Source organism: Hypomesus transpacificus, chromosome 13 (assembly GCF_021917145.1).
Source record: "Hypomesus transpacificus isolate Combined female chromosome 13, fHypTra1, whole genome shotgun sequence".
In the NCBI taxonomy this organism is placed as follows: domain Eukaryota; kingdom Metazoa; phylum Chordata; class Actinopteri; order Osmeriformes; family Osmeridae; genus Hypomesus; species Hypomesus transpacificus.
This window is the reverse complement of record NC_061072.1, coordinates 7528329-7535580: the sequence shown is the minus strand read 5'-3', so window position 1 is coordinate 7535580 and position 7252 is coordinate 7528329. Positions and strand designations below refer to the sequence as shown.

At 44.8% G+C, this 7252-nt stretch overlaps 2 long non-coding RNA genes across 2 annotated transcripts; both read left to right on the top strand.

Moving 5' to 3' along the window:
• Window positions 1-1146, top strand: LOC124475309. The gene is made up of 2 exons (XR_006956904.1): window positions 1-425; window positions 829-1146. It is a non-coding gene; the product is annotated as an uncharacterized LOC124475309 (long non-coding RNA).
• Window positions 1147-3371: 2225 nt separating this feature from the next.
• Window positions 3372-5890, top strand: LOC124475315. Its single transcript, XR_006956911.1, has 3 exons — window positions 3372-3611; window positions 3695-3730; window positions 5813-5890. It is a non-coding gene; the product is annotated as an uncharacterized LOC124475315 (long non-coding RNA).
• The last annotated feature ends 1362 nt before the right edge of the window (window positions 5891-7252 follow it).

Sequence of the window (7252 nt, the reverse complement as noted above, 5' to 3'; positions counted from 1 at the left end):
TGTCCAGTGTTTGCATTTCTCTGTAATGAGGCACGGTGACGGATTGACCCAATGAGGAAAAAGCCTATCGTAGAGTGCGCTTTAAATAGACGCCTCGTTCGAATGGATGAGAGCTCTAAATTCAGATTGTTATTACAGTCATCCCTTACCGCAGGCACGGGGGTTCAGTCTTTATATTTCGTTCATTCCGGCGTATGACCAAATGGGGGTGTTTACCGTCAAACACACTGAGGGACAGGAATACCGTAAGATTGGACTTCCTTGTTTACTAAACACGTCAGTTTATAGTTTCTGCCGGATTCCGTCTTTTAGCTCTGTCTGTCTCCATGTCGTCCTGCAGCCTGTCTGTCTGGAAGGAGGTCGTGTAGCTCAATAACTACCTTCAAATGGATCATTATTTTTGATCTGCAGCAGACATAACTCAGGTAAAAAAATGACATCATAAATTTACGACGATAAAGTATATACGCTACCAAATGACATCATAGGTTAGCTTAGGACATTACCTTAGGTTAATAATGATAAGCTAATGACTATTGTAGCTTGGGTAAATTCCACAGGCCATGGATAGGATGGCGCTCTGAGGCTGTTTCCTGTACATGTACTGCACTGGGCACCGTCTATCTCATAACTTACCAAAATAAAACATGGCTGGTTTCTTCTCAGTCCTCATCGGAGGCCTCTCGTATTATTTTTAATAGTAATAATCAAAAACAAATGTCTGCAATAATTTTATAGTATCGAATGATTGCACAGTAATATTTAATGATATCTTCTCAGAAGTTGTTCTTGCTTTTCTCTTGACTTTCTCTTGACTTGTCAATACAGGAAGCCAAGAGGTGCAGAGACAGGACTGGCTGAAACGAGACGCTATGTCTGAAGGCTTCAGCCAGTGTTCTCATGGACAGTGTGGTTGCACCGTGGGGGGTCTAGAAGCCAAGGCGTTCTCCTGAGCTCTCAGCTGGAGACGATAGAAAAAGGAGTTTTTAGAAGATGGGTCTAACTACTGTATACCCACATGTGTCCTACACTACTGTATCAGTCCTCACTGCACTGTCTTAGTCAATGTCTATGTCTGTGCGGGTTTGTGTCCTGTGTATGCTGAAACATCAGACAAGTAAAATAAATAAATAAGAATTCCTTGAACAAACTCAATCTTTTAAACCAAACCGACCCATCTCCTCGATGTGCCAGAAATATAGTTTAACAAAGTAACAATGTTTTTCTGGCTACAGTACTGAGTAGACATATTAATATTATCGTTCTGTCATAATTTGTGTTCTGTGAGAACGTACTTTTCAAATCTGTACTTTATTTTCTGAGTAATTCATTTGACTGGATCAGTTCAAGCCAACCATGATAAACGAACGATCCTCTGCCCAAATCTTACATCAGTGGGGTTCAAGACGTTCTTTAATGGCAACAAGAACATTTGGGTCTAGCTTTCTTTGCATTTAACAGAATGAGGAGCTGTTCACTGGCAATCTGTCAGGGTCCTGGCCTGGATTAAGCTTTGGTACAGAATTAGCGATATCACGTTGTGTTGCAGCTCAAAGATGAAGGACACAGCTAGGAGACTGTTAGGGCTGAAGACACGATAAAACACACTCTGCAGCACGAGACCGAAAAAAACTCCTGAAAACACAATACCACCGCCACTGGAAAAAACGAAAAGGAAAAAAAACTAAAAAACCCTGGGAAAGAGCAAGTCTCTGGTCTTTCTTGTTACGTTATTCAACACGTTTCCCTTTCCTCCGCACAGCTGTGCAGGTCATTAGTAGGCTGTTGCACGGGAACTGAGCGGTGCCAAACTCCATTCCCAGCTCCTGCTGCATATCCTGGGGTCACAACGGGCCTCCGAGTCTGGTTGCTCCGGAGGTCTGAGGTTTTACGTGAGGCGCTCCTAAACATAGGCGCTCCTGGTGTTGACAGAGGCCAGCGCCTGTGCAGGATCACCACCTGGCTCTGAGGCCTACTCTACTCAATGCTCGCTAGTGAGGAGATCTGGATCACGTAGAGGTGCTCCTAGCCCAAGGGAGCCCAACATGGCCTCGGGAGTGGATGACAGGCGGGGGCGGGGTTTGGCTTCAGCTTTCGACCGACGCACCTGATTCATCCTCTACATCGGGGGATGTTCTCACTCCTGGTCCTCGGGGTCCACTATCCTGCATGTTTTAGATGTTTCCTGGCTCCAGCACACCTGATTCAAATGAATGGGTTGTTATCAGGCTTCCACAGAGCTCAATAACAACCCATTCATTTGAATCAGGTCTGATCTAAAACATACAGGACAGTGGACCCTGAGGAGCAGGATTGTACACCCCTGCTCTACATGGTCCTGAGAAGTCAACGTCTTTAGGTGTGGTTGCACATAGATGTAGTCCGATAGGGTTATGGTTGACAATGCAGACACTCCTTGACACTAAAATTAACCAACTGTCGAGGGATATCAAACAGTGAGATGCGGTTGATACTGTGGGGCAGAATACATCTTCAGTGACCTTTAGATGAACAATATACATGAAACTATAGACAGTGGGCCTAAACCCAATGTGAGGGTTTTCAAAATAGATGATTACATAAAGGTGACGAGGCAAAAGATTGGCCCTGTCTGTTGTCAAAGCAAACAAGCCGTGTGTTACGGCAGGCTGCTGTGTGTCTGTAAAGCCCAGGGACACATCAGTGTTTTCATTTCATCTCAGAGCGTTAGCTGATGCCATAAAGGCGCATTCTGGAGTCAGATGGCTGAGCGGTTAGGGAATCGGGCTATTAATCATTGCCGGTTCGATTCCAGGCCGTGCAATATGACGTTGTGTCCTTGGGCAAGGCACTTCACCCTACTTGCCTCGGGGGGAATGTCCCTGTACTTACTGTAAGTCGCTCTTGATAAGAGCGTCTGCTAAATGTACATTTATTGTAAATGTATTCTAGACATAACACATCTGAAACACAATATTGGAACGCACAACTGTCCATATTCAGTCCACAGAGATATCTTAAATCATCCAAAATCACCCCACAAACAACCAGCTTCCCTGACTCCAAACATGGAGTCATGTCTCCGGTGCAGAACGTCTGTGCTGGGTGTGGACCAAAGCTGCCAGATAGTATAAGCTTGTGTCAAGATTCAGCTTTAGAAATACTGCAACTCGTTACAGGGTGAAAATGTCCTTGTCGTTAAAAAAATGAAGAAAATTTTTTTTGGCAGTTGGGCCCAAGTGGCATGGAAACTAGTGAAAGTGTTCAAGTCTCGATTCACATTTAAATGTCACTAAAAACACATAAAACATATAGGAAAAACACCACGAGGAGTTATAGCAATTTAACGCAAATGTGGATAAGTGCATCCAAAAATAACAGCAGGTATCACAGTATTTCATTCAAGACATTTTATTGTTTCTATTCTTGGTTGGCTTACAGTAATGGTCATGTTCAAAGGGTTAGGGTTCAAAGGATGCAAGGTGGGAGAGTGACGTGGTGGAACAGAGGAACGCGTGGTGGAACAGAGGAACGCGTGGTGGAACAGAGGAACGCGTAGGGCCTCTGGAATCACAAGCCGCCTGGCCGGGTCTTGGTACACCGCCTCCCCCTGGCTCCATGCCCTCCCCTGGGTAGGGTCTATTCAGTTGCATCCTAGTGCCAAACCATTCCATAAGTAGAACCTTTGACAACGTGCATTGTTCCTTTCTTTCAGATGTAAACAAACCAATCCATTTTACAGGACTGCCAGGTAAATACCATACAGTTTAACCAGGATAACCAATCACTTCACACCTCCTTTGCTATTTAAACGACAGTGGCTATTTAAATGAAAGAAACGTTAAAACATTTCGCAAATTGTCAAGTTCACTCAACTTAATCAAGCCCAAAGTATACAGGGCAACATTTTTAACCCCCCTTAAACCCCTGTTTAACTTCACAACACCGCCCTCAAAGAACTCTGGTTATTCAACGTCTGCTGTTTCTGCCTGTGTTTGCTGGATGTGCACTGTGGGCTCCGGAGTGGGGTCACAAGGGTCCGGGTGAAGGGGACCACATCGGGGCCATGTTGATACAGTTGCCTATCCTGAGGCCGGACAACAGTCCCTGAGGAGAGGGCCAGGCCGTGAACGAGGCCCCTGGCACTGGTCGTTTTTTCCCCGCTCCCCCCCTGACATACACAGCTGAAACCTAACGCTCAAAGCTGAGTCCACTCCCAGACTCGCTGGTCCTGCTCCACATGCCTGCATCCTCCAGGAGACATCTGATTATTTATGGACACATTTGACATCCTCCTCAGCCTCCAAATGAGGAAGTCTCACATAAGGCTAAACTAAATGAAATGACCGGACGGACAAATGCCCTGCATCTGTACATCTGTCCATGACATAAACTCAGAGTTTACATCCAGACACATTGAGTCTACTGACTCAACTGTGTTCCTCAAATCTGCCTGAATTAAACAAACAACTAAACTCTATACAAAAGCCAATTTTTGAACCACAGGAATTGACCACCTTGTTTAAATTTGGTCTTTTTCACACATGAAGGAAAAGCTGAATCACAGTGCTCTTGGATTCCATGAAATCAAATCAAAGCCTTTGTTCACATCTATGGTTTTTCTAAGAAATGTTGTAGATTTTAGATTGGAAAGGATTCGTCCTCCGGCATGACTGTGTTTGAATACTCTGGTTGTTACTTGACACACAGCAGGAATAAAGTTGCACGTTAAATCAAATAGCCAGATCTGGCAACCACTATGTTGTAACCTGCAACCTGGACAAACTAGAGGTCAGCAGCCTTGAATCTGAGACCCTTCAAAACAATCCCATCTCCCCAAAATAAAAGACTGACCTACATACCTAGAATAGCAGTAACTTATGGCTGCCCATCCATCAATACTTTCTACCTGAAAGTAGCATGTTGCAAACCACAGCTCTGATTAGTGTTACTACTGTAATAACTGTTAGTACTACTGTTAGCATAGTTATAGTATAACTCATGGATGTGCAATGGGTAGTAAGTTAATATCTGCCTCAGCTATGGATTTGATATGGACATAATTAAATAATTACAGAATTATGGATTAATAATAGACAAAAGTGTAATGGTGATGTCACCACGTAATGCACTACTGCAGATGGGCTGCGTTGGCCTGCTTGTGCCGTGCCAGAGAGGATTTAGTGAGACTTGCAACTGTGGGCAAGTTTTTACACCTTCTTGTTTCTTGTTTTAACCACAGCTGAAATAAAACTTGCTGTAGCAGTGGGCTCCTCGCTGAAATACAGCACTCAGTCACGGTGTTTGAACATTTTCCACATCAGGCTGTGCTCTCCACCCTCACGCCACCCGCACACCACCACCTCGTCTGCTGCTCTTTCCACCCGCTCTCCCTCCCTCCGAACGCGGTCAGGGGAAGCCAGGACCCCATTCACTTTCTGAGCTTTACACGCCAGCCATAACCTTTAAGTGGACTCCAGTGAGTGTTTGTAACCCTAAATGTTAAGGCGACTCACAAATGGATGCTGTGATGCTTTGAATCGTTTAATGCTGACAGCATTGTGTTGGCCTGCAGGGATTTCAATTCGGAAATCCAGGCCCATTGACCACAACTGGAACCTTCGCTCGGATGCGAGGCTGAAACGCATCCAGATATTGTGATAATATGGAAGGTTGAAATCCTCCTAGCTAATGATGGCTTATTCTCTTTCAAATCAGAAGCCTGATATCTTACATAATCGGATCTCGTCTCACAGTGTTGAGGCTGTTGTTGCTTTGTTTATTTTGTGTTATTAATCTTCTTCTCTCTACCCATCTTTTTTTCTTTCTCTAGCCCAATTAAAGGTTGTGAATCAATTTCCTTTTGTGGAAAAGGAGGGCAGTTTGTTCCACTAGGCTGTGTGTTTAGTGTGGGTAAGGACAACATGAATCATGTTTTTGTTTCAAGTGGGGGGTTGGTTGTAGGGAGTCAAATCTTTTCTTTCAAAATGATTGAAAACAGCACCTTGAGTCAGAAAAGGGAGAACTTTGTTGTGAGCGTTTGATTCATGGAATTCTGTACAGTGACAATAGTTAATTTAGTTTATAAAAATCCAACAAAGTATTTGGTTGGAATATCTTCAGACATCCATCTATGTATTGAATGTTGTAACCATTCATGCGTTAATTTGACTTCCTAATGTCTGCTACTGTTACCCTCTTCTCCCAGGTCAGGGAACGGACCCTTCTGATAAACAGCTATCTGTGTAAACATCCCTTACACACACACAACATCTGAACGACAGTTGAGGGACGTGCAGTGAAGATTCACTCCTCATTTAGACAGTGGTTAAATGAGTTAAAAGAACCCTATTTCCCTGAGGAACCACGATGATATCCGTCCCACTGGAGGTCATCCGTGTCCCCGATGTGGTTTGGCAGCCAGGCATGTGCTGGCTGTGCCTCTGGGTATCCTCCAGGGGCATGTGCCGGCTGTGCCCCTGGGTATCCTCCAGTGGCATGTGCCGGCTGTGTCCCTAGGTATCCTCCAGGGGCATGTGCCGGCTGTGCCCCTGGGTATCCTCCAGGGCCAGGGAACAGGCTCCAGGCCCAAACAGAGCACATCTGATCCATGTTCCAGTTCCTGGAGGCAGCAACACACTCTATTGACCTGTCCTCTGTGGCTCTTCCTCCTCTCCCCCTGCTCTGCACAGCGCCCAGGCTCACCTGATCCAGGTAAACGGCCTCTGGGTCGACTACTGCTCTCATATGCCAGTCTCATCTGTTGGTTTAATGAGATCTTGAAGATTTTGTGTGTGTGTGTGTGTTTGTGTGTGGGCTTTCCATTTATGAACAAGCACATGATTACTTTGGATGTGAATATCAGCAATCTCCAATGACAAGGAACGTCTGTATTTCAACAAGGAGTAAGAGGAAAGAGATTTTTATCTGACAAAGGTATAGATAAAGTATAGGAGTGAAAGTGATTCGGCTGAGGGTTTGGAGAGGGGTAAAAAGGGTTGTACAAAATACAAATGTTCAGCTAGACGCTGTGATTCAGAGGGGAAACGTGGATACAAACCTTTTTTTGAACATCTTCATAAACGAATGGAGGTTGTGTTGTTCTGAACGAGGTCATGTTGTTCAGGAACAACCCTTACCGGCTACCGGTCTCAGACGAGTATGACTGGCCCGAGACCTGTTGCGTGCAAAGAAACACCCAACAGAAACATAGGCAACCTTTCTGCTAAGCCTAACCCATATCCTAACCCTAATCCCAAAAATGTGTGACTGT